This window comes from Schistocerca nitens, chromosome 3, assembly GCF_023898315.1.
Source record: "Schistocerca nitens isolate TAMUIC-IGC-003100 chromosome 3, iqSchNite1.1, whole genome shotgun sequence".
NCBI classification, from domain to species: Eukaryota; Metazoa; Arthropoda; class Insecta; order Orthoptera; family Acrididae; genus Schistocerca; species Schistocerca nitens.
The window spans coordinates 170910810-170938028 of NC_064616.1; positions in this window are offsets into that span (position 1 = coordinate 170910810).

A 27219-nucleotide genomic window follows, 5' to 3' on the forward strand; every position below is an offset into this window, starting at 1 on the left:
ACTTTTCCTTCCACGCTTGTTTAACTTAGTGTCATAATTTGCAAAATTTTATTCTGTGTCCTAGAAATAATTTAGATCCCAAAATTTGTCGTTTCTATTTGTTTTTGGATACTGGCTCAGTCCGAAAGAGAAATTCATTCAGCTCTCTGCGGTAATAAGACTCTGTTCTTGTTTGCTGTCCATACTTCGTTGACGATCCTGCCCCGCTTCATGGACTTGATTCGGACAACTGGGTTGAAGTACGTCACATAATTTTGTTTAATTCGTGAAAGTACACTTATATATCGTTGCTGCTGCTATTAGTTTCAGCATTAAGGTAACGATTGCACTTTTGACTATAACTGTAACTGAAAATTAACTGATTTCTAGTCTCTCATCGTAATCAGTGTGCATATTATTTGAAAGCTTCTAATATGATAGTAAACACAGAAACAGGAACATACGTCATGAAATGAAAATAATACTGTTCTGAAATACGTGTCTTTATCGTCGCGTGTCACATGATTTGCATAAACCGCGTGTTTCAATGAATCGGTGTGACAACGTGTAAGTGCTGTCTTGGATCAGTAAAAAATGATGGAATGAAGGTTTTTGATCGCTTATTCACAATGAGTGGTTTTTAATGGTTCAAATTGCTCTGATCACTATGGGACTAAACATCTGTGATCATCAGTCCCCTAGAACGTAGAACTACTTAAACCTAACTAACCTAAGGACATCACACACATCCATGCCCGAGGCAGGATTCGAACCTGCGACCGTAGCAGTCGCGCGGTTCCGGACTGAGCGCCTAGAACCGCTAGACCACCGCGGCAGGCAGTGGTTTTTAATAAAAGCATCTGAAGGATGATAAAGTATTACAACAGACTCTTGTAATAAGTACGTCAGATAACTTGCATAAAGAAGTAAACACTAGAGAAAGATACTGTTAATACACCGAAACTCTTAGTAATAAGATTATTTCATTGATATCCTAAAGTACATCTTGCAGTTAGTTAGTTAGTTAGTTAATGATGTGGAACGAATCGTTTTATACTCACGTTACAAATTAATTTATTACATTCTGAACATTTCCAAGATTTTTCCCTAAACAGAAAAAAGATATACAGATGTCAGTCAGTAATTTCCACTCACCACCTTTTTCACATTACAATGTTATTAGAAGATGGCACGGGATTACTTGCGATCTATGTTGAGAAAAAGAACTGTTGCTACGACAATACGTGGAAAAATTTTAAGGAATAATTTATAGCGTAAAATAATATTTAAGATGTGTGTCCCAAAATAACTGTCAATGGAAAGTTCAGATGCTTAATAAATATATGTATAAAAACAGTTCAACACAGAGAAATGTGCGGCACTAATGTCTTGACTAATGCATCGAACAGAATTTACAGCTGTAGATATCCGCTGTACAGTATAAAAGTTTGGAGAGACTTCAGTAATATCGATAAATTGGTTAATATCTCAGTAGCCAGTACAAGATCTTTCTGCTGTCAGCAAGTATCTCGAAAAAGGTATCATTCTTTCTTCTCGGGGCTGGAAGAGGTTGTAGAACGATCGGAGCAAAGTAATGTGTTACCTATCTTTTCCTGAGGACCGTTGAACAGATCGAGCTATCTCAGCACAGTATTTTATCCAAAATCTAAACGGTGGTCACTAGTTTCATTGTCATGATATCTCTCGCAAAATTTAGAGGGCACTTTATCTTTCGGTTTGTGTGTGTTTCCTGTTATCGTGGCTGTGGTATCTTACGTTTATTGATTTCCTCTTCCAAGAGCTTTCCGATCGTTCTGTATTACGGCGCCTTTGTGCACGAGAAAGAACTCGTTTATTTGGTTCTGTCTCTCCGCGTGTGCAGTTCTACACGTACGTCTTTCTGTTTTGCGCGTCATAGCCAAATCAGATGTCACGCAGTCAGAAGTTAATTCAATATCGTTTTAGCTGCTGAATGATTCTGCGTTCGTAGGATATTTTTGCCTAATCCGTGGAATTTTAATTACGCTTTCGGCCATCTCATATATACCTGATGGCCAAAGACAACTGTCACTGGATAAATATCAAGCAGAAACCACAACGAACGTTTCATGGGACGTTCCATCCTCCCTCACAGAGCACAGAATTATTTCACCATACCGCAACGCAAAAATTTTTAACCGCAGTACATGTTAAATGTATTCTGACACTTTAAGGTTCAATAACAAGTACACTGTTTTCGTTCTACCGATTTTTGCTTATTTCAAACTAGTTTTCGTCTTGTTAGCCCATCTTCCTGAAGAAGTAACGGAAAAGTCCATAAAAATTATACTCTGATGTGCTAATCCACTGTAGTAATTCTTAATTTCAAGAAACGTATGTGAATGGATACTTGGATAATGGTTTACTCTCGTCCAGGAGGCCATTCCATGTCACTTCGTTGGAAGCCAAACACTATTGGAATATGAAAATTCCGAATAAAATTAAGGTTTCTCAAATTTTCAGTTATATTATGTCCATAATAAGTAAGGGAGCCACAGAAGGGCACAAAGAGATAGTGTTTCGTTTGAAGTGCCATGTATTTGTAGAAAATTTACAAGCAGAATTCTTCATAGGCCGAATTCTTTTTATGATATTCGATACAACACAACATTTTCATCACTGTAATTTTCTGTACTGTACCAACCATAATTATATCACGAAATTCTACACTAAAGGATTCGTTGTATATGACTGTAAGTGCAACAGTTTTTCATGTCTGATGTACATCTATATTCGTGTCCGCAAGCCGCCGAAAGGTACATGACAGAGAGTGTTACGCTCAACTCTCCCTCCTCTTACCATTCCATTAGAGGAAGAAGCTAATAGAGTTACGACAACATAGACGATTCGGTATTTGCCATTACCTCTTTAACTTTACAACTGCTCTCTATGTGCTACACGTATGTAATGAAGAGTTTTTTTTTTAATTTAATATGTAGACAGACTCTTCGTATTAGTAAAAAAGCAATTCTTCCCGTATTGCAGGACGCTCTTCTTGGATTTCGTGATGCAGATAAATTTCTCACAAATCGCGCAACTGCTGTTCGAAGTTTTCTTGATTTTCTGCGCTCTATCAGACCACGTTTGGATGACAGACAGACTCCCAAAAAAACTTCGAATTAGTGAGTCTATCCGAGAAGTCTTAAGAGATAGATCCATTTCGTCATACCCAACTCTCAAGAATAGGCATTTAAGCGATATTACTCATTATGCTGGTGATCCTATATTGAAATCAGTTGGTATGTTTTGCGGCAGACTTGGGAGCATTAATTAATAGACTTTGATTTGTTCTGCACACAAAACAGCGTTACTTATGCGCCCATTATTGGCGATGTAAATACTCAGAAACGTATCGTTGACGTACTAAAGTGGTTGTTCAAAATTATTGTAATATTTTGACGTTAGATATCCAGATGTCAAGGTTATGCCACAAAGAAGGTTGTCCGGTGGCATTCGCAGTGCACTCGCATTCGGGGGGGAGTGGAACTAAAATCCCCGTACGACCATCCAGACATGTGTTTACCGTGGTTTCAAGCCTAGCGTTAGTAGAACCCCTCAATGGTCGCTTTGGAAATGACATGGTCGAATTCCGATTCCACCGTTCTCCTTTGGGGACGCCATCTCCAACGACTCCGTCCTCGAAGAATGCTAAATCCAAATCTTTATCCTTTTCTTATTTCCCTCGCCCTTCCCTCTCGCCGGGCATGGATGTGTGTGATGTCCTTAGGTTAGTTAGGTTTAAGTAGTTCTAAGTCTATGGGACTGATGACCTCAGATGTTAAGTCCCATCGTGCTTAGAGCCATTTGAACCTTCCCTCTCCCTACTCTCCTAGTTGGGCAAAGATTGTGTGTGAGGTTTTTCCTTCTCGTGTGCATTCGGACTAGAAACATAAGGGTTGGACATCAACGCACTAACATGCAACGGTGGATTCGGATAGGGAGGCGTGTTATGATGATGTCATCTGACCAGATGGAATATGGTATACTTGCTAAAATCACCGATATTATTCTCATATCCGAGTAGGAAATAGGAAATGATACGGAACATACGAACGGTAGTATTGAAGTTTTAAATATAACCTCAAACAAATCAAGCTGCGCCCATTAAACTTGGTGTTGATGTTAGTCATACTCTACATACTCACCCTTCATTGTGACACATATATTCAGAAAACGTTCCACATGAAATAGCACCAATTCATCATTTTTGAAATGCCTGTCACGGAATGATTTCTTCATCTGAGGAAAGAGAAAGAAGTCACTGTGTGCCATGTCAAGAGAATACGGGGGTTATACACAATTTGATAGCATAAAAAACAGCATATGGAACTGTGTCATGTGAGTAATTAGCTGAGACGTTGTCATGGGGCAGAAACACTGTCTTGGACAGCATCGAGCGACGGTACGTCTTGGCAGCCTCCCGTAACTACGTCACGAGATTTCTGTAGTATACACGTCTGACGGTTTCCCCTTTTATTACCATAGCCTGTTAGTACCACACCACAGAAATTCCAAAAAACAGTCAGCATCACGTTCCTCGATGATCACAAGGTCGCCGTCTTTTTTGATGGTTGTGAATCCACATGTTTCCTCTACTTTCTTCCCCCCTTTGTCTCGGGGTCATAATGATAAACCCAGCACTCGTCCATGTTTATTAGGCGTGTAAAGGAGTTTCTGAATTGGCCCAACATAGCTGCAACATATCCGCCGGTGTCTCGATTCGGTGGGCTTTTTGAGTGAGTGTGAGCAGTCGCTGGAACCCTACTGGCGGTGGCAAGATGTAAACTTCTCCGTCCCTGATTTTGTGAAGCGCATCAGAGCGTCCGCTTGCATCCCGGTGTTTCACAGAGAGATGACCTGCTACTTCGTTCTTCGTCATTCAGACTTGTCTGACCACACTGCAAGCATACGCGCCACCTAACCTACTGTGTCGTATTATGGAGCATTGTTGTCTCACTCACCCACGAACTCATCACATTTCGTTACAGTATTGTTCCACTTAAAATGCAGAAAACGAATTACCACACTATACTCCTCTTCATTATTGGGCTGAGCCTTTTCTTTTGACTTTTCTAGCTACAGTAATGTGGCGCGAGGATTTCAGTGATTACCAGGAATACAGATATTTACCTTCCAAGAACCCAAAAATTATTTGCGTTACATTATTTTTCTGAAGTGGTAATTAAAATCTTATAACCACCCATTGACCATTCTTTGAGCGTACTTTAAATCAGGAATTTTCAAAACTTGCCCTAGTGTCATTGCAAATACACTTTCTTTGTCAGGCCTTAGCGATAATGCAATACCAACATATGTGACATTTTTTTCATCTGTTGTTTGAAGCAGGGTCTACGAGCGACGTTCAGTAAGTAATGAAACACATTTTTTTCCGAAAGCAGGTTGGTTTCATTCAGGATTCCAATACTCCACGCCATTTCCCACTCTTTTGGCTACAAAATCCTGTTTTTCAACATAATCTCCGTTCAGAGCGACGGCCTTACGCCATCTTACTGGGACGGACTGTATACCCGCGTTGTACCACTCCAATTAACGACGGAGTCAACGTTCTCTTGCATCAATAACCTCCCCATCATCCATGTACTGCTTCCCACAGGGTGCAACCTTCATTGGGCCAAAAAAGTGGAAGTCGGAAGGTGCGATACCCGGGCTGCAAGGAGAACGAGGAAGATCTGTCCAATGAAATTTTGTTAGCTCCTTTCACATACGGATACTTGTGTTGTAGAGAAGGAGAAGTTCGTTTGCATTTTTGTGGCGACGAACACGCCGAATTCGTTTCTTAGTTTCTTGAGGGTAGCAAACTACACTTTCGAGTTGATCGTTGCACCGTGAGGGTGGACATCAAAAATAATAACGCCTTCAAGTCCCAGAAGACAGTCACCATGATTTTACCGGCTGAGGGTGCGGCTTTGAACTTTTTTTTCGGAGGAGAGGTAGGTGGCTCCACTCCTTGGATTGCCGTTTTGTTTTCGGTTCGAAGTGATAAACCCGTGTTTCATCGACTGTGACGATGTTCCACAAAACTTTGTCACGATTAGCCTCATAACGCGCAATCAATTCCGCACTGGTAGTCTTTCGTTGCTATTTATGGTCTTCTGCTAGTCGGCGAAGAATCCAGCGGGCAGACACCTTTGAGTTCCCCAACTGGGTGACGAGTGTGTCAGCATTACCAACAGAGACGTCCAGTTGTGCAGCGAGGCGTTTGGTTGTGAACCGTCGATCACCTCGAATGAGAGTGTCCACACGTTCCAACATTGTAGGAGTCACATCTGTGTGCGGCCGACCGGCATGGTGGAGATCGGAATGGTCTACCCAACTTTTTGCGATGACGACAGACGCCTCGCCGAACAACTTTTCGTGTTTTTATTCACTGCCTGGCCTCAGCAGACATTCTGGAAGCACCTGTGAACATCTGCGATGCTCTGGTTTTCCGCCAAAAGAAACTCAGTGGCAGCTCTGCTTGGATCACACTTCCATTACAAAAAATGGTTCAAATGGCTCTGAGCACTATGGGACTTAACTGCTGTGGGTATCAGTCCCCTAGAACTTAGAACTACTTAAACGTAACTAACCTAAGGACATCATACACATCCATGCCCGAGGCAGGATTCGAATCTGCGACCGTAGCGGTAGCGCGGTTCCAGACTGTAGCGCCTAGAACCGCTTCCATTACAAATGCCATTATGTTGCATTACTTATTGAATGCCCGTCACACATGTTCTCACTCAGCGTGGCCGCTCTTATCTCTCTGTGTTTACGAAAGATGACTGTCAAAAGAGGAGATTAAAATCTACCGTTTGCGGCAATGTAAGTAACTGGATGCGGCTACAGAGCTGCAATCGGATATTAGTACGATAAACCTCCAGTTATTTCCCAGGACGTTGCTGCTTTTGCTACTGCGTGGCTCAAAAATGCGGCTTTTTGCTTCAATAAACGGGATGGGACGGGACGGGCCGGAGGAGAACGCTAGCTGCCTTCAAGGCCCATTTTAATTTCAGATTAACGTAACGGACAGGGCTGACCATTAAGGAGAGTAAATAAATAAAACGGTTATGAGGCGTACGTGTTTGTGGCGCCGGACCGCTGCTAACAGGCCTCACGGGACCGGCTGCCGGCTTACAAAGCGCTGAATCTTCTGCCTTCCCTCTCTGCAGTAACAGGGGATAATTGCAAAACAAATTTCTCAGCTAGCGCGCTTTCTCTGCCTGTGGATTAGTTCCAGGTCTGTTAAATGTGTAATTATGTAGTTGCCACTGGACATTGTCCTCAGGAGTTTCATACAGGGTGCCGAAAACTACTTACATCAACGTTGAAGGATGACAAACAACAACAAAAACTAACTGCGAAACATGTAACAGAACGGGTCTGGCTGCGATGTTATTTTTCTAGTATTCGTCACTCTTGGGAGACAGTGTGTCAGATTGACAAATGGTGCCATGTAACGAATGTGATGTATTTCAAACTTCTTGACGCAGTCACATGTCTCGTCATTTCAACGATGCCAGAAATCTTTGTTCAAGCCGGACAGTTACTTCCCATAGATGCTCCTTCTGTTTGAATGTGGAAGGTGAAAATGTTGAGCTAGAACGGCCGTAATAATGAGTCAGTAATAGAAGTTACTCAATGTAAATACTAATGTTGTTATTCACTTTTAATTTTGTTCTAAGACATTAATCCTCCACGAGCCAAATTATTGTCAGCAATGCTGTAGCAGCCGCTGGGTAATCCTTTCATTTTAGTTAACTAGGGGCCTAAAACGCATCCATTCCGTATTTTCCCGCTAGAATTCAAGCCAGCAAAAAGGATGTCACGTATTGTTAGGTGCCACTGATCTTACCAATACTTTGTTCCACCACTGATATGACGCCTCTCGAGATTTCTGGAACCATGAAGTCTGATATGCCTGGTATCTTTGCGAAAGTTCTCATTTTCCAAGTTGTCTGCAATAGTTCAATGTGTGTTGTAATTCCTGTAATTAGCTCCGTCAACACTTGACGTTCAGTTTTCGGTAATTTCTTCAATCGTAAACTATCTTCTGTCTTATATTAATTTTTGATCTTACGATTTATGTCATGGAGGCTACACGTAGATTGACTGTCACGTATACTGGATATCAGGAAAACTTGATTAGTTAGTTTTAAAGTGGTCAGATATTATAGAAATTCGCTTCCTTAGTCCAGCTTCTACAAATTGATTCAACATTTTGTAATAAATTCCAGATCGCGCCCTCTGAAACCAGAAACCATCTACTGAAAACTGTTCTTGCAAATTGTAGGGGTGGCCGAGCGGTTCTAGGCGCTACAGTCTGGAACTGCGCGACCGCTACGGTCGCAGGTTCGAATCCTGCCTCGGGCATGGATGTGTGTGATGTCCTTAGGTTAGTTAGGTTTAAGGAGTTCTAAGTTCTAGGGGACTGATGACCTCAGAAGTTAAGTCCCACAGTGTTCAGAGCCATTTGAATCATTTTTTTGCAAATTGTATCTTCGAAGAGCACCTTGCGTCTTTGAATGAGTAAATGTTTTAAACTAATACCATGGCTTTCGTTTTGCAATACCACATTGTTGTTGTTCTGGGGCATTTCGTGACTGACGGTTATTTATTATTTCTTCTAAATAGGTATTTATGGTGTGGTAGGCCAACAATATATCACAGGAAAAATTTTAATTTTTATACCCATACTCAAAAAGACATTAAATATTATTAACAACGCGATGAAATTTTTGGATGCAAATATGAATACATGTGATTACAGCCTGTATTATAGTAAAGCGTCTGTTTCGTCTGGAATCTGGTCTAATAACCAGGTTACACTTTGTATTCGTTATTACTCAAACAGATCAGATCGTCGATGGAGAAGAAGCGAGCAGAATTCAGAGTAATATCTGGTATCTCGTCATTCATCAGTCCAAAAAAAAAAAAAAAAATCGTTTACCAACTAAGTAAGGAGGTGCAGGCGGGAAGACTTCCGTGCGATCGTTCTCCATAATCTCAGCCACCCAGCAGAGGCGCAACGCAAGGAAAAAGGGAAGATCAGAGATTCACGTCACGTACAGGACAAGGACGTTAAGAGGGCCCGCAAGATGGCGTAGGTCAAGGATGACATCAAGAAATCGATCCCGAGCTTTCACAGGCGTCTGAAGTGATTTAGGGAACCTATGGAGAAGTTGAGTAAGGATGGCCGGAAGGTTATTTCAACCCCGATCCTTCCACAGCAAGTCCAGTGCCTTAGTCACTACGTTACTCGCTCGGCACGTGCCGTCTAGCGAAAACATTTATCACGATGACCTATTGAACTGGAACATCGAAAGTGATACAGTTCATCGCAAAATGGAATTACACCCTTTCGATCTAAACTATCTATTTTACATTTGGGGCGTAAGACGAAAATTAGTCTTCGAAATTCTACTGACAGTATCATTACGTCTTGTTATTATTTACAGAAATTAGCAAGAACCTTCTCCACAGTTTGAAATTCAGGATTATGCACATCAGTTTACATGCACTATTTGTGTCTGGCAGCACGTCTACGATTTCTTCGGATTATAACTGGTTGTGACATTTGACGCAATATACGTGTGTATTTGGAAAAAAATCAGAAATTAGTGTTCCGTGTTTAATGTCTAATCTACGTTGCGACCGTTATAAACGGGGTACTAACTCAGTTGTAGAAGAACAGCAAAAGCAGCTGCCTGAGTCTTTTTAAAGAACCATTCCAACACCGACCTAAGACTATGGACTTCCTAAACCAGGCTGGTGGGACGGTGATCGAAACGTTCCTCTTCTTAAATACGAATTCATTGTCCAAACCACTATGCCACCTCGCGCTCCAAGTGTATGGAGAGAACTTAAAGATTGAAGTCACTGTCTAATTAACATTGACGTCTGTCATAGATGTTTATATGAGTTATGTGTTTGGGTGTTTACGTGTACTGGACGAGGCGCGAGCTTGTTTCGAATTAATGAAAGTTGCAATCACCAGGACCAATTAGAATTTACACTAATTGGCAACAAACTCTGGAATAGACGCGTATCAGCACGGGCTGTCTGATACCCTCGTGTCTGATGAGAATTGCAGTGCGATGAAATGATCGTCGCATCCTCTTAAGAAATTAGGGGAGAAAGGAATTATTTTTATGAACTACGACTGGTAAATATTCTTCGCAGTGCTACAGATATGTTAACGAGTACGTTTTCTGACTTTTGTAAGGAACTGCACTGGATCGAATAACGGGTCATTGTTCTTCTGGTTGGATTGTTCTATGTGAAATACCATATAGGCATAGGATTATTTTTATTTTGATATATCATTCAAGAGTCAACATATTCAGCCAGCTCACACTACGCGAAAAGATAAGCAGTGCCCTCGAGTACGTAGAAAATCGTAATGTACGATTTATTGTTAAAATATGAAAGCAAAACAGTCGCGAGTCGCTTTATTTACTCTGTGCAAGAAGGTACACTGCCATTATAATTTTCGTTAAAGATCTTCCTTCACCATTGTCCCAATCTTGCTACCCCCTGACCTCCATACGAACTGAATCAATATGCCGGACAGAGACTCATACCAGGTTCTTTCCTGTTTAATAGATCTTTGTTCGCACAAGACATGCATTCAATCTCGAATACATCTCCTGCAGACAGTTTCAATAACCCAGAAATGTTCATTTCGACGTATACATCAGTACAGAGGGAAAGTATCATTTTGCGTATTTCTGTTGAATTCTCTTCTCGGGTGAAATTGGGATACAACTCAGCATCCGAGAAAATGCGATTTTAAATCTATTCAGGAATCTCACTGAAACTGGTCAATGAGTCGGTTGATGTTTTGTTGACAGGCCCTAGAACTAATTCTGTCATAAAATTCTAGAATCCTACTACTTGTACGTACCAGAGTTTTATTAGCGACCGTATTGTGTTGCCTTCTTAAGGCGCCGCTGATGGTTTCGTTTCGTTTTGCTTCTGCCCTCTGCGGGGGAGGGAGGGGGTCCTTCGCACAACACGGGAGGATGTTTATGCCAAAGTGTGCTCTGGAAAGTTGAATAAGTGTCATAAACGTGAGATCACAAGTATATATTATTTGCGCTTTCGAATCGTGTTAGTAGTAGTTTATGGAGATGCAAGGTCTAGTCGAAGAACATGGAAACCCGAGAGAGCTGCCTGAACTGTCTCGTAGCATGTAATACCAGAATGTCAGAGGAAACGATCGTGAATAAATGGAAAGTACTGGTAAATGAGATATCTCAAGAAGACACTGTGCTTTAATTTCGTAGCAGTCGTGGCGCCAGCATAAACGTATAAGGAAAAGTTTAATGGTTGTCATACTGCGTGAAAAAAAAATCGAGTCAGTTCGTGCTTTAATTTTGAAAATTGTCGAGTAATAGAACAGACATCAGCTTATGTGGGAACTAGACCACCGCGCTTTGTAGCGCGCGAATGTAGACAACCTGGCAAAAGAAAGAGCATTCAAAAGGGGAGGAGGAAACGAAATGAAACCTGACGGCTATGTCAGGGTATACGATGTTATTTCAGTGATTAAAAAATAGAGTAAAATTTACGAAGAACATGGCACTACGAGCCCACTTATCTGTATGACGTTGCACCTGCACTTGCCTGGATGCGTGCAGTGATTCGTAAAGCCGTTCTTTCCTCTCCTGAGGCAACTGACCCACAGCTTTTGTAACTGGTCCTCGATGTCCTGGACACTGACACTGGGACGGAGTTGACACCCGAGCTGATCCCAAGCATGTTCTGTTTGGGACAGACACGAGGATTTTACTGGTCACCCGAGTATCTCAACATAACACGGATGGTTCGTAGAGACACGTGCATTATTTGGAAGAGCACAGTCCTGTTCAAAATGTCATCACGATACCGTCGCCTAAAAGGTAAACATAGGGTGCAGGATGTCCTGGACTTACCTTTATGCCGTGGAGTTCCCTCAGTCACTATCATCCGTGACCTCGAGTCGTACCCGATGAGTCTCTACACCGTGTTGGTAGGAGTAAGAACGCTGTGGCTCTCCTAAGCACTAGAAGACAGGTATCCGCTATACTCGAAGACGATGACGATCCGGAGTAGTGCAGAAGCCCGATTCATTGCCGAACACAGTGTGACGCTATTCGTCAGCAGACCGTGCCGCCCGATCACAGCACCACTCCTAACGCGGTCATTGAAGTTGTGGTGTTAGTGGCAACCTACGCATCGGACGGTAATTTCCTTGCGCGGCCGGTGCCAGTCTCAGACCCGTGGTGCAGGATGGCACAGAAAGTTGCACGGAGTCTTGTCAGCTGGTGGGAGTAGATGCAAAAAGGTTACCATGTGCTCGGTGCAAAATACAGCGACGTGATACACCAGCCACGTTCCCATGCAGTCTAACACCGTGATACTGCCGTATCCTGATGCCCTAAAATGTGAGATGGTGATAATGCAGTCGTATAGGAGTACGCGGCATCTCCGAGTCCTTCACAGTGATCACTCGGTACGTGTCGCCGTTGACGACCCTCAGATACCCTACCAGGCGTAGTAATAACACTACTGCCTTCTGGAGGCTGTTGTAACAGTCACAGAGAATAGCAAATCTGATCATTTACGTATCTATCGATGGTGCTACGAAGCTATATAGCCATTGGTCAAAGGAAGTCGAGTAGTTTATTTTTTTATCTTTCGGTGTTAAGTCCGCTATTTTCAAAGTACAGATCGTAACTGCAGCATTGGTCTCACAGCTTATATATAAGGTCGTCTAATAATCGAACGAGAGTTTTCACGCGCAATACCTAAGTATGGAAACGTTTAGGTACGTTTTCATCGCCAACTCGTATTCTTTCTGTGGAACAAGTATCGGGACCTTTCTGAAAGTATTATAGCTTGGTGTTCGAGCACAGCACGTTTAGTTGCAAACGCGACAGTATGATATATGCCCCGGAGCAGCTACCAAATTGTTTTAAAATTGTTTAATTTGTGTTTAAGATGCTAAACTTAGAGGGTATTAGTGCTCATAAAAATGTCTTGTCGGACGAGTAAGCCAAATACTTTTAAAACATTTCATAATTTCAAAATTACAATGATAACCGTTAAATAAAATACTTCACAGTTAAGAACCTAGTAATAAATGAATATATTTTAAACTGCGTTTCAGATAAATACGGATGCCCGACCATTATCGTAAAAAAAGTAGAAGAGCCAGCCTCTATCCTGCGTTTTAAAATTTATCCCGTAGCAGTTTCGAGACGAGTCCTGAAACTACAAAAAATTTTAAAACCCAACTTGCACTCGTCAGATGAAACAACTAATCGGGAGAATTGAATTTCAACGTCCTGTCGACGTCCTGAGACGGAGCTGAAGATCACATCGGCGAAAGATGGGTAAGGAAATCCACCGAGTTCTTTTCAAAAGAACCGTCGCTGTATTTACCTTAAGAAATTTAGGGAGACAACGGAAGACCTGAATTTGAAAGACTGGACGGGATTTGAACCACCATACTAAAGAATGCAAGTCCAGTTCTCACCACTGCGTTACCTCCCTCGGTTACACTTGTCGTATCACCACCTCAATTAGAGGTGAAGACAGTAGTTCACAGTAGTGATGCCATCTTGTCAGAAAATAAAGTACACGAAACTGAAATATGGTATACTGAGAGTGGTACGACACAAGCACCACATACCGATTGGTCCCGTCCCGCCCGCATCTCGTGGTCGTGCGGTAGCGTTCTCGCTTCCCACGCCCGGGTTCCCGGGTTCGATTCCCGGCGGGGTCAGGGATTTTCTCTGCCTCGTGATGGCTGGGTGTTGTGTGCTGTCCTTAGGTTAGTTAGGTTTAAGTAGTTCTAAGTTCTAGGGGACTTATGACCACAGCAGTTGTGTTTCCACAGTAGTGCTGCTGCACAGTAAGTGAAACTATTTAAACTGAGTGTCTGCTATGTCTTTTCCTGTGAAACCCGTATGGCCTGCGACCTACCCTAGTGAGAGAGTCTGCCACAAACGTTCTAAAAGAAAAAGGATGTTCTGAACACGTTTACTGCTGGATACTCTGGATGGCTTGCGACTACTTACGGGATCGGTGGGGGGGGGGGGGGGGACGAAGGATTTTCGCTGTTTTCGCTGCTGATCGCATTTCGTGTGCTACAGCGCCCTCAAAGTTTGTGAATGTAGGGGTAATACACAGACGAAATCGTGATCTCACAGTCGTGGAAACTGACAGAGCAGCCAACCGTGACCCCTACTTAAATCCGTCAGTGTGCAGTATTATAAAATTTCCGTTCTTGTTTAATGTATCATAAAATGTTATCTTACAAATTTTCTATACTTCGACGAGTCAAAAATCACCCTAGACGTCATCAAAACCAAATCTGGATATTTTCTTGAGCCACGTATTGGTATACTCACGCCTACCAGCCTGACTTGCATCAGATGCTGACCCGTTCTGTTTTGGCGCGACGAGTCCGCTGCCAGTTTCAAGAGTGCACAACAAATAATAATATGCCAGTTGTCATTAGTCAAGTCGTAGCATAATATTATGATATATTCGACCGAAAAGTTAAAATGTTATATAATGCGGCGATCTAAAACAAATGAAGTAATCGTGTAATAAACATGAATGCTGGTTAAAAAATATCAGTCGCAATATATGGCGGTATCTTCACCATAGATCATATGTTCCCGCTCCCTCCGCCGCCTGCTACGTAGCGACATTTTGAGTACAGAACTGGATTAAATCTGTGTTCGACAGTCAGTAACAAGAATCAGCAATAATATTTAGAAGATACGCATCTTAATAACACGAACTTTGTCAGAGTTCTATTTAAATACCACCAAATAAGTACTGTTTTATTGGATTTTTAAATAATTGTAATAATTATAGACACTTTCCAATGATGAACGCCGGTTTCAAGGTTTCTTATCCTTTTGCAGTTGTCTAACGACATAGTGCTGCCTGACGCATTAAGAAAGATGTGGAGGATAAAATATGATTTTAGACCAGCTTAATTTCTGCAGCGCCGGGTGGAGTTATTGATCGGACACATTAATAGAGAACCAAATTTCACTGGCATTTGCCAAGAGAAAGAAAGGAAATCTTCACCCTTTCACTTTGTTGTGAAGAAAGCTATTTTTATTTATACAAACCGTAAAAGAGATAAAACAATTGTTAATGAATATGCGACGATTACTGGGGAGCTGAGGAAACGTTGGCTCTTGAAAACACAGACGCCGTTTGAAGTTCGTTTAGCTTTTTTTTTCCCCGTTTTAACATCTCTGAGACGGAAGAAATAGGCGAGAAGCGTCTAAACTGTCTCAGTGTTCTAGAAATCGCTCTTTCTCACAATATTTCAGCGTAGGTGGAAGGGAGATAGAGCACCTCTTGAGGTAATGCCTCTGCTGGTTGGCTAAGAGAAATTCATACTGCGTGAGCTCCCTTCACAAACTTTCTTTCTGGAGGGTGCTACAGTTATCTCGCTGAGGTTAACTCAAATTTACTGTACGACTGCGTAGAGCCTCCTAAGTATTCTTTCTGCGAAATTCTGCGTGTATTCACTTTCTGCGCAGGGCTCCTTCCCGGCAGCTCCCACATGGATGACGTAAAACTCTTAAAGAGCTACGTAAATTACTTCGCGGAGAATAGTAGCGCTTGACTCTTTTACGTTTTCCGTTGTAAGTGAAATAGCTCTTCATTTCATGCCTTACCGTATTCTTAACGTTAATTCTTCATGCCTAGCTATGCTGAAATTACAAGGTGCATATACATTTTTCTGCATCCATTCTGTTGTTTCCATTAAGGCAAACGCGATATGTTCGGCACTTTTCGTCTGTCATGTTGTGTTTAAACTCTACATATAATCTACTCGATCAGCATAAACATTGATCAGCCAGAACATTAGAGTACTGTTATAAGGATCTCGCATTGTAGCCCACACTAAATTTCGAGCTTCTGTAAAAGATCGCCAGCCTTGGAATTATGCGTTCGTTTGAATCTGGCATGTTTTTTTCGTCGTTTCTGCAATAGTGTTCTGACCTGATTTGTGTACCAAGGAGAATCATCTCTGTCGTTTGTTAATTTATTTGATATGAATCTCCCAATTGCTGCCGATACTATTTCTTCGAATTAACATTGTTAATTTGGAAGGAGTAGAGATTGTCTTTGAAGAAGGCTTCAAGTGAATTTTTATCTGCATTTTTGAATAGGTATATTTTTCGTTTATTTTTGGAGGATTTGGGGGTTACAATATTCAGTCTCGTTACGACAACCCTTTGTTCACTAATCCCTGTATCCGTTTTGATGCTTGTTATTAGCTCAGGATTATTTGTTGCCAAGAGGCCAGGTGTGTTTTCACAACCGTTTATATGTCCGCAGCTCACGGTCTAGTGGCTAGCGTTGTTGCCTTTGGATCAGGGGGTCCCGGGTTCGATTCCCTACAGGGTTGGGGATTTCCTCTGCCCGGGGACTGAGTGTTTGTGTTATCATCATCATTCGTGAAAATGGATAGATTGGACTGTGTAAAGATTGGGACTTGGTACGGGCGCTGATGACCGCGCAGTTGAGCTCCCCACAAACCAAACATCTAACAACCGTTTACTATTTGTGTGGGCTCGTTAACTAACTGCTCGAAATAATTTTCAGAGAAGTCACAATTTCGGATGACGTTTTATTCGTACCTCTGGATTCTCTTCTAGTTATTGCAAAAAACAGTTTGATACCCGTTAAAAGACTGTAGGGACACTGAAGCACTTTTCCGTTACTGAGCCAAAGCATTTCAGTGTGCAGAACTAAATCTCCATATTGCAGTTCCAGTTCATCTGCAAAATGCTTGAAAAGTAATTTTTGAAGTGAGTGAGACATAATTTTGTTCACTGTCTTCACAACAGTTTTCATAGTTTTATTCAAACTTAAAAACTTTCCACTCAGAGGCTGCTGGTGTAAAATTAGTGATACATCAGGTGCACTCAGATAATCCTCACACACTGGAGAACAATGAAAGCAGCAATGCTGCTGTTACTCAAGCAGAGGTGCTGCGCTTCTCTCAAAGCTTGATAAATCGTGCACAGCGCTGCGTCGAGGTCGACGGTGGTCATTTCCAGCATCTTTTCTGATGTTATTGACAAGGGTCAATCCCGCGTCCGTCTTAGTGTAAATACGAGGGGCGTTCGATAAGTAAAACAATACTTTTTTTCTAAAAGTGGGTTTGTTTTATTCGAGATTCCAATACACCGTATTAGTTCCCACCCTTTTCCCTACAAAATGCTGTTTTACCAGATAATCTCCGTCAGTGCATGGTCCTTACGCCAGCAAGGTATCATTCTGTTGGTCGATGTCGGAGCTAACGTCTTGCAGCAACAAGAACCTTCTCATCACCCACGTGCCTCTTCCCGAGGAGTGCATCCTTCATTGGGCCAAACAATTGGAAGGTGGATGGTGCAAGATTCGGGGTCTATCTACATCTACATCTACATACATACTCCGCAATCCACCATACGGTGCGTGGCGGAGGGTACCTCGTACCACAACTAGCATCTTCTCTCCCTGTTACACTCCCAAACAGAACGAGGGAAAAATGACTGCCTATATGCTTCTGTACGAGCCCTAATCTCTCTTATCTTATCTTTGTGGTCTTTCCGCGAAATGTAAGTTGGCGGCAGTAAAATTGTACTGCAGTCAGCCTCAAATGCTGGTTCTCTAAATTTCCTCAGTACCGATTCACGAAAAGAACGCCTCCTTTCCTCCAGAGACTCCCACCCGAGTTCCTGAAGCGTTTCCGTAACACTCACGTGATGATCAAACCTACCAGTAACAAATCTAGCAGCCCGCCTCTGAATTGCTTCTATGTCCTCCCTCAATCCGACCTGATAGGGATCCCAAACGCTCGAGCAGTACTCAAGAATAGGTCGTATTAGTGTTTTATAAGCGGTTTCCTTTACAGATGAACCACGTCTTCCCAAAATTCTACCAGTGAACCGAAGATGACTATCCGCCTTCCCCACAACTGCCATTACATGCTTGTCCCACTTCATATCGATCTGCAATGTTACGCCCAAATATTTAATCGACGTGACTGTGTCAAGCGCTACACTACTAATGGACTATTCAAACATTATGGGATTCTTTTCCCTATTCATCTGCATTAATTTACATTTATCTATATTTAGAGTTAGCTGCCATTCTTTACACCAATCACAAATCCCGTCCAAGTCATCTTGTATCCTCCTACAGTCACTCAACGATGACACCTTCCCGTACACCACAGCATCATCAGCAAACAGACGCACATTGCTATCCACCCTATCCAAAAGATCATTTATGTAGATAGAAAACAACAGCGGACCTACCACACTTCCCTGGGGCATTCCAGATGATACCGTCACCTCCGATGAATACTCACCATCGAGGACAACGTACTGGGTTCTATTACTTAAGAAGTCTTCGAGCCACTCACATACTTGGGAACCAATCTTATATGCTCGTACCTTAGTTAGGAGTCTGCAGTGGGGCACCGAGTCAAACGCTTTCCGGTAGTCAAGGAATATGACATCCGTCTGATACTCTTCATCCATGGTTCGCAAGATATCATGTGAAAAAGGGCGAGTTGCGTTTCGCAGGAGCGATGCTTTTTAAAGCCGTGCTGATGGATGGACCTCAACTTCTCTGTCTCAAGGAAATTCATTATATTCGAACAGAGAATATGTTCTAGAATCCTGCAAAAAACCGATGTTAAGGATATTGGTCTGTAATTTTGAGGATCCGTCCTTCTACCCTTCTTATATACAGGCGTCACCTGCGCTTTTTTCCAGTCGCTCGGGACTTTACGATGGGCAAGAGATTCGCAATAAATGCAAGCTAAGTAAGGAGCCAATGCAGTAGAGTACTCTCTGTGAAACCGAATTGGAATATCATCAGGACCTGGCGATTTATTTATTTTCAACCCATTCAGCTGCTTCACAACCCCAGGGATGTGTATGACTATGTCCTCCATACGGGAATCTGTACGAGACTCAAACGGCGGTATGTTTGTACGATCCTCCTGCGTGAAAGATTTCTCAAATGCTAAATTTAAAATTTCAGCTTTCGTTTTGCTGTCTTCCGTTGTCAGGACAGGTTGATCAGTGTGTGACTGTATGGAGGCCTTCGACCCGCTTACCGATTTTACGTAAGACCAGAATTTCCTTGGGTTTTCAGCCAGAACTTTTGCTAAGGTATGACGGTGGTAGTGGCTGAATACTTCGCGCATCGCTCTTTTTACAGCAGCACGAATCTCTACTAACTTTTGCGTGTCCTCATTTTCCCGATCTTTCTTGTACCGCGAGTGCAACTGCCTTTGCTTCCTGAGCATTCTCCGAATTGCGCTGTTAAACCACGGTGGGTCTTTTCCGTCCGTAGGATGAGGAAGAATACTCTGGTGAGTGCTTCAGCACTACCGGCAGAGACGTGCAGTGGAGCTGCGAGGTGCACGATTGTGATCCGTCGATCACTTCGAATGAATGTTCGCACGTTCAAAAATTGCAGGAGTCAGTTGTTTTCGGCCGGCTGGCACGCGAGAGATCGGACGTGTTTTGCGCGACCTGGTTGCGAAGATGACAGACGCCTTGCACAACGACTGGCGGGAAGCGGGGATATTCCACGATATCCCACAACAAAGTCCGTAACATTCAACCGAAATTGGGCGAGAAAAAAAATAATGCTTTGCATTACTTGTTGAACGTCCCTCGTATTCTCGGGTCAGTTTTATACTGTCCACCCTATAAATTTACGGTAGTAAAATAAATTACTGATTTTATGTGTGCTGTTTCCTTGTCAGTCTTACTAAGTTACCGAATGGCGTATACATTGTCCGCGTCTCTTGTTCGTGCTTGCAGTGTCAGTGTGCTTGTCGACGGAGAAAATTCTCTCGCCGTTCGGTAGGAAGCAGAGAACCGCTGGGGGAAGTTGAGAAGCTGTCGGCGAGTCACGCCTGTTCAGAAACGCCGTGCGTGGCGCGGCCTCGCAGCAGCAGGGAAGAAATCTGGAGTGCGACTGGTGGCTAGATGGACGGCGTGGGCGCACTGAAGCGGGCAGGCGTAACGGGCCCCAGGTCGGCCGGCGCTCACCTTCTGCGGCGCTGCCTCCGAAAGGAGCGGCGAAAAAACGGCTTTACACGCGCTGTGCGTCACTCCTAATAGTTTGTACATCACCACGCTGCTCAATAATCCAGCGGCGGGCGGCGTTAATGTGTCCCTTCCCCTGCGTTACGTGCTGATATGAATACAGATGGTCTCCGCGCGCCCTCCCGTGTGCCTACGTAAAACAGATTGCCAGTTAAATTTTCATCCAGGCTTCAGGAGACACCCTCTGCTTCTCTCAGCGTCCTGCCAGCCCTGTCAGCAGCGGCAGTTCTTCCTTCCAGTGGCTTGCTTGCTACCAGCACTGGATTTATAACTCGTTGTACTTTCTCAGTCCTTCGTCTTTCGAACGTGCCGTTGTCCATACGGTGGCGTAACCCTCTCACTATTATGGCATTTTATGAATGTGGAACAGGCATTGGCAGAGTGGTGCTCACAATATCGTCTACTTCTTTTTGAAATATTGTTGCGTGTTCTGGTAAGTTCAGTAAATACAGGTGAAGCAAATTCTGAGCTCAAACTTAATTATACACAGGGCGGTCAGAAACATCCTGAAATGCGTGCAAGGGTGCTGCGGGGTAGGTTGTGCTGAGAAATAATTCTTAAAAAAAAAGCTCGCTACGATGCGCCGTTTCCGAGTTAATTAGTACTGACGTTAGCCAGTCAAGCCGTTGCGCGCGGAAATTCAAGCGGCCTTCCAGAAACTGTGTCACGAAATGTGTTCTTCAAAAAATGGTTCAAATGGCTCTGAGCACTATGCGACTTTTCTGAGGTCATCAGTCGCCTAGAACTTAGAACTACTTAAACCTAACTAACCTAAGGACATCACACACATCCATGCCCGAGGCTGTATTCGAACCTGCGACCGTAGCGGTCGCGTGGTTCCAGACTGAAGCGCCTAGAACCGCACGGCCACACCGGCCGGCACGTGTTCGTCGTTTAATTTCCTAAAACTGAACAAGACAGCAATCCAAACAGTGGACGTCGGACGGTAGTAAATAGTGAACCCCAGTCAAAGGCTGAGCAGTCTCGTGCGCTATCATCTACGACGTGAGAACAACTGACGCTAATTGTATCTGGCGGGTCGCTTGAAGTTGCGCGCGCAACACCCTGTTGGCCAACTTCAATGCATAACGATATGTTTTTCCTTAACAATTAGTTCTTAGCACAATCTACCCTGCAACACCCTTACAAGCTTTTCAGACTGTTTCCGCTACCCTGTATCTCGAACAGAGTGATATCCTCCATGTCGATCAGCAGGGATTCCGAAAAAATGGGCCGCGGTGGTCTCGCGGTTCTAGGCGCGCAGTCCGGAACCGTGCGACTGCTACGGTCGCAGGTTCGAATCCTGCCTCGGGCATGGATGTGTGTGATGTCCTTAGGTTAGTTAGGTTTAAGTAGTTCTAAGTCCTAGGGGACTTATGACCACAGCAGTTGAGTCCCATAGTGCTCAGAGCCAACCGAAAAGATGGGTCATGCAACACCCAACTCACTCATTTTTTTCTTGACTTCCTTAATATATATGTTGGAGTTCTGCAATAACACATATTGATTAAAGTACGAGGGGCGTTCAGTAAGTAACTTAACACTTTCTTCTGAAAGTACGTTGGTTTTATTCAGGATTCCAATACACCGTATTATTCCCCAATCTTTTCGCTACAAAATCATATTTTTCAACATAATCTCTGTTCAGTTCGACCCCTAATGCCACCTTACTGTTAGGGCCTCTATGCCAGCACAGTACCACTCTACTAGTCGACGTCGCAACCAACGTCTTGATGCACCAAGTACCTCCCTATCATCTATGTACTGCTTCGCATGGAGTGTAGCCTTCATTGTGCCAAACAGATGGAAATCGGCATGTGCGCGAGCGGCGAGGAATCCAGCGGGCACACACCTTTGAATACCCCAACTGGTGGACGACTGTGTCAGCACTACCAACAGAGACGCGAGATGTTTGATTGGGATCCGCCGATCACCTCGAATGAGAGTGTCCGCACGTTCCAACACTGCAGGAGCCTCACATGTGTGGTCCGGCCGGCACACGGGATATCGGACAGGTTTGTGCGACCTTGGTGCGATGATGACAAGACGCCTCGCCCAACGACTCACTGTGCTTTTGTTGACTGCCAGGTCTCGGTAGACATTCTACAAGCACCTATGAATATCTGCGATGCTCTGGTTTTCCGTAAAAAGATAAGATTTGAACCTGATGCAAAAATTGGCATCTCGTTTTATGTCTACAGAAAAATAAAACTGTGCAACTCAGATAACAAATAAGATGTAGTATCCGATGACTACAGTACCAGAGAGTGGCAACTGGAACTAGGCGAGCCAAAAAAATACCTCGGTGTAACAATTCGTGAGGATATGGAATTGAATTACCACATATGGTCAGTAGTAGGTAAAGCAAGTGACAAACATCTATTGATTGGAATAACAGTCTGTCTACAAACGTGATTACTTACAAAACGTGGGATCCATTGTTCAATATTTTTACAATGATATCATGAGAAACTAAGCAAAAGAAAAAGTTTTCAAAGAGTATAAAATAGTTCCACCAATATTTTTTTACACCTTTGGAACGTTGCTGACGGCATTAGTCCGAACTAGGAGATTACTGACTTTTTCTGTCAACGATTTATACTGCTATTAACGCATAAAAAGTTTTAGCTACTATAAGACAGTTTCCGGCCATTACTTTTTACGACGTGTCTGAAAATGCGTGGGCGTCGCAACCGGACTATAAACTCTTCATGAGATTTGTGGCATTATGAAAGATAACGACAGTCACCATCAGTGCTTCTGAAAGCTGCATGAGATAAAGAAGTGTTAAAATGTAAATAACAGCAACAAGCAGTTACAACCAGTTATAACATGGTGGTCACATGTCGTCTAGGGGTAATGCGTTGATTAGAAAGCGAAACGTCCTAGGTCTCGGATTCAAATCCCACCACTGTTAAAATCTTGAATAAAAATCTCAGCAATGGCGGTCAAAGACTTCCGGCGTAAGAAGTCATCCTCATTCGGCCAATGGCCTTGTCAAAGAAGGTGGAGAAGCGATTAGAGTTTCAGTGCACTTTCTTTATAATGATCTCTCCATTAGGAAAAGATTCCGCACTAATTCCCCATTCTGAACTCCGGGGTGGGACTGCCAAGGGGGAGGTGACCATGAGAAAAAATTGATTAACCAAAGAAAGGGTAACGTTCTTCTAGTCGGGGCGTGGCATGCCATCACGTGACGTTATAGGCCCCTACTTTTTTAAAGATGACGATGGGTGCGCAACCACTGTAAGGTCTGTTCGGTATGTTGCCACGATGAAAGTTATGTTGCGCATGAACTGTCCCATTTTCCTGCCAACAGTTAGTTGGTTTCAGCATGACGGAGCAACGGCGCGTGAGACAAGGATATCGATGGGAGCTGTACGACGATTGTTTCGTATCCGTGTCATTTCATGGCACGGTGAGAGTGTATCGTCCCCAAGATCGCCTGACCTGACGGCGTGTTATTTTGTCTTGTGGGCCATCTAAAGAGAGCGGTTTACCGTACTCAGTTTGCTACCACTGAAGAACTTAAAGCAAGAATAGAGAGGAAATATCCAAAATTCGTATTGAAATGTTAGTCCCATTGAAATGTTAGGTCCGGCCATGCATATCGCTCCTATCGGGCTGCAAGAATGTGTGCGCCGAGAGAAGCTCGTCAATTACTCTCCTTTCCAAAATTTCCCATTCTTTTTAGTCACCCCGTATATCCGAGATAGAACAGTCTGCAGCTTTCAGAATAATAATGCGTGATGTGAGATCCAGTTGTGTATCCGGTGAAGTTTTAAGTTTACGACGGTGACTGACGTGTGGTAAGGCCACTTTTCGCCCGTATTTCGTCACTAGTTCTGCGATTGTACTTAAAAGTTGTACTAAAAATAGCTTAACAACGAATGCGAGTAAATGAAATAGCGGTGGCAAGAGTGAAACGGCAGGCGAACTGTCGGACAACGGAGGAGCTAATTAGATGGCATTTATGTAAGCACAGGACTCGGCGGTCGCCTGCAGAGCGTGGGCGGGCCGGAAAACCGCAGGCCGATTTAGCCGACTGGCTGCGAGCCGCGCCGCGACCGCAGCTGCCGGTGCTCCTTAAACACCGACCTCCCCTTTGTCTGTCCCTGCTTCAAAAAGCACGCGTCAGCGAGGGCACTGTCAGTACACTAGCTGTCCGACTTCTAGCTTTGCGAAGCCACTGTCCTGGGTTAAATTCCAAACCTCTCTGCAGTGTGTCAAGAAGTAAGAGCACGTGACATCCCCCTTATATGCGGACGTTAATCCGGGCGGGTCGTTGATGCTATTCGAAAGATGTTGCCTTTTTGCCGGCACTTTTTCACCCTTTCCCTTCTCTTGTCAACATACAACTGAAACGTGACCCCGTATTATACATACACCCATTACAGTCACTTACACTCAACGGATACACCTAAGATGACTCTCATTCGCCACGTGTAAAAGGGGCCATTGTGCTTGGAGCAATAAAACCCATTCCCGTTGGGCGACTCAGCAGCGGCTCGGGGTCTCCCTGCCAATAGTGACATACGATTCTTTGCGAAAATGACCAAGTTCCGCTTCTCTGTTGTGTTTTATCAACAGTTTTGAAGAAAGGAAGGAAGAAAACTTTTTGATAGCATGTCCCGTGACGTAAAGGTCTTTAAAGACTCTTGGACAAGGAGAAACTGGACTTGACGCTTTCGAAGGAACCTTCCCGACTTTCGCCTGAAGTATTTTTGAGAGAAAAATGTCCTTTAGGATGAAAGGGCAGGAATGTGAAGGCAACTGTCGCACACGCGTCGTGTGTCTTAACCGCTGATCCACAAAACAGGATTCGACATTTCAGTGGGGTTACCATCTCACTGATTCTGCAGTCTCACGTGGAATACCGTGAATAGCATTAGCACATCATCCCCGTGCTATGTTTCGCTACACATGACATGGGTTCATTCACCCGGGGCTATTATACTCCCAGGTATCATGCCACCGATGAACTTGTATACTTCGCGCAATTGCTTACGAAAGAACCAACCGCAAACATGCGCTACTGCGACGTACGACAAGACCAACTGAATGACAACGGCGCAGGACATACAATCGCCCATATAGTGTAGGACGACGACAACACGCACCACGTTAAAGATCCTACGTTCTAGTGATCAATCCCCTAACGTTACTATAAGACCAGTCTCAAATCAGCATTTTACATTACACTGAGGTAACAAAAGTTATTAGATAGCGATATGCACATATACAGATGGGGGCAGTATTGCGTACGCGAGGTATAAAAGGGCAGTGCCTCGGCGGAGCTGTCATTTGTACTCATGTGATTCACGTTAAAAGGTTTTCGACGTGATTATGGCGGCACCATGGGAATTAATAGACTTGAAATGCGGAATAGTAGTTGGAGCTAGACGCATGGGACATTGGGATTTCGGAAATCGCTAGGGAATTCAATATCCCGCGATCCACGGTGTCAAGAATGTGTCTATAATACCAAATTTCAAGTACTACCTCTCACCATGGACAACGCCGACGGATTTCACTTAAAAACCAAGAGCAGCGGCGTTCCCGTAGAATTGTCAGAACAGACAAACAATATCGCTTGAAGTAACCGCAGGAATCGATGTGCGACGTACGACGAACGTATCCGTTAGGACAGTGCTGCGAAATTTGGTGTTAATGGGCTGTGGCACCATATGACGACGCGAGTGCCTTTGCAAACAGCACGACATCGCATGCAGCGCCTCTCCTGGGCTCGTGACCTTGTCGGTTGGACCCCATTCGACTGGACAACCGTGGCTTGGTCAGACGAGTCCCAATTTTATTCGGTAAGACCCGATGGTAAAGTTCGACTGTAGCACAAACGCCATGAAGCCATGGATACAAGTTGTCAACAAGGCACTGTGCAAGCTGTTGGTGGCTCCATAATGGTGTGGGCTGTGTTTACATGGAATGGACTGGGTCCTCTGGTCCAACTGAACAGATCATTAACTGGAAATGGTTATGTTCTCCTATTTGGAGACCATTTGCAGCCATTCATGGAATTCATGTCCCCAAACAACTATAGAATTTTTATGGATGACAACGCGCCATGTCAGCAGTCTACGATTGTCAGTGATTGGTTTGAAAAACATTTTGGACAGTTCGAGCGAATGATCTGGTCACTCAGGTAGCCCTACACGGATCCCATCGAACATTCGTGGGTTTTAATCGAGAGGTCAGTTCGTGCACAAAATCCTACACCGGCAATCTTTCGCAGTTATGGACTGTTATAGACGCAGGATGGTTCAATATTTCTGCAGGGGACTTGTTGAGTCAACGTTACGTCAAGCTGCTATACTACGCCGGGCAAAATGAGGTCCGACACGATATTAGGAGGTACCGCGTGATTTTTGTTCAAATGGCTCTGAGCACTATGGGACTTAACACCTGACGTCGTCAGTCCCCTAGAACTTAAAACTACTTAAACCTAACTAACCTAGGGACATCACACACATCAATGCCCGAGGCAGGATTCGAAACTGCGACCGTAGCGGTCGCGCGGTTCCGGACTGTAGCGCCTAGAACCGTGATTTTTGCCAGCTCAGTGTATATCAGGGCTTAACAACTGGCCGGTTCTGAGCGCGAGTTCTCGGGTCTGCTGAGGCATGTGCTCGCGAGCAGCTGCAAGGTCGCGGAGCAGGGAAGGAGGGGAAATGCGCGCGCACGTTTGAATAGGGCTGCAGCGTGCCTATTGAATTCGCGCCGACTGTGTAACGTTTGAAGTACTACGATCAGCTCTTAACAGTCATTTCGCTGGTTAAGAATCTTGTGAACTCGCCGTTGTGTAACCCCAACCATGCTTTCGCAGTTCAACCCCCATGGGAGGAATTGTATCTGTTTACAGAAAAAGATGGTGTTGAAAAATGTTTAGTATGTCACAAAACGCTGAATTCTTTTAAGAAATATAATTTTCAGCGACATTATATGTCGTACCACGCGAAAGACTACGGACGTGGAAAATGTGATTGACCAGATCGTGCACAGGAAGTTATTAAACTTAAAAGGAAGCTATCCGAAGATCTGG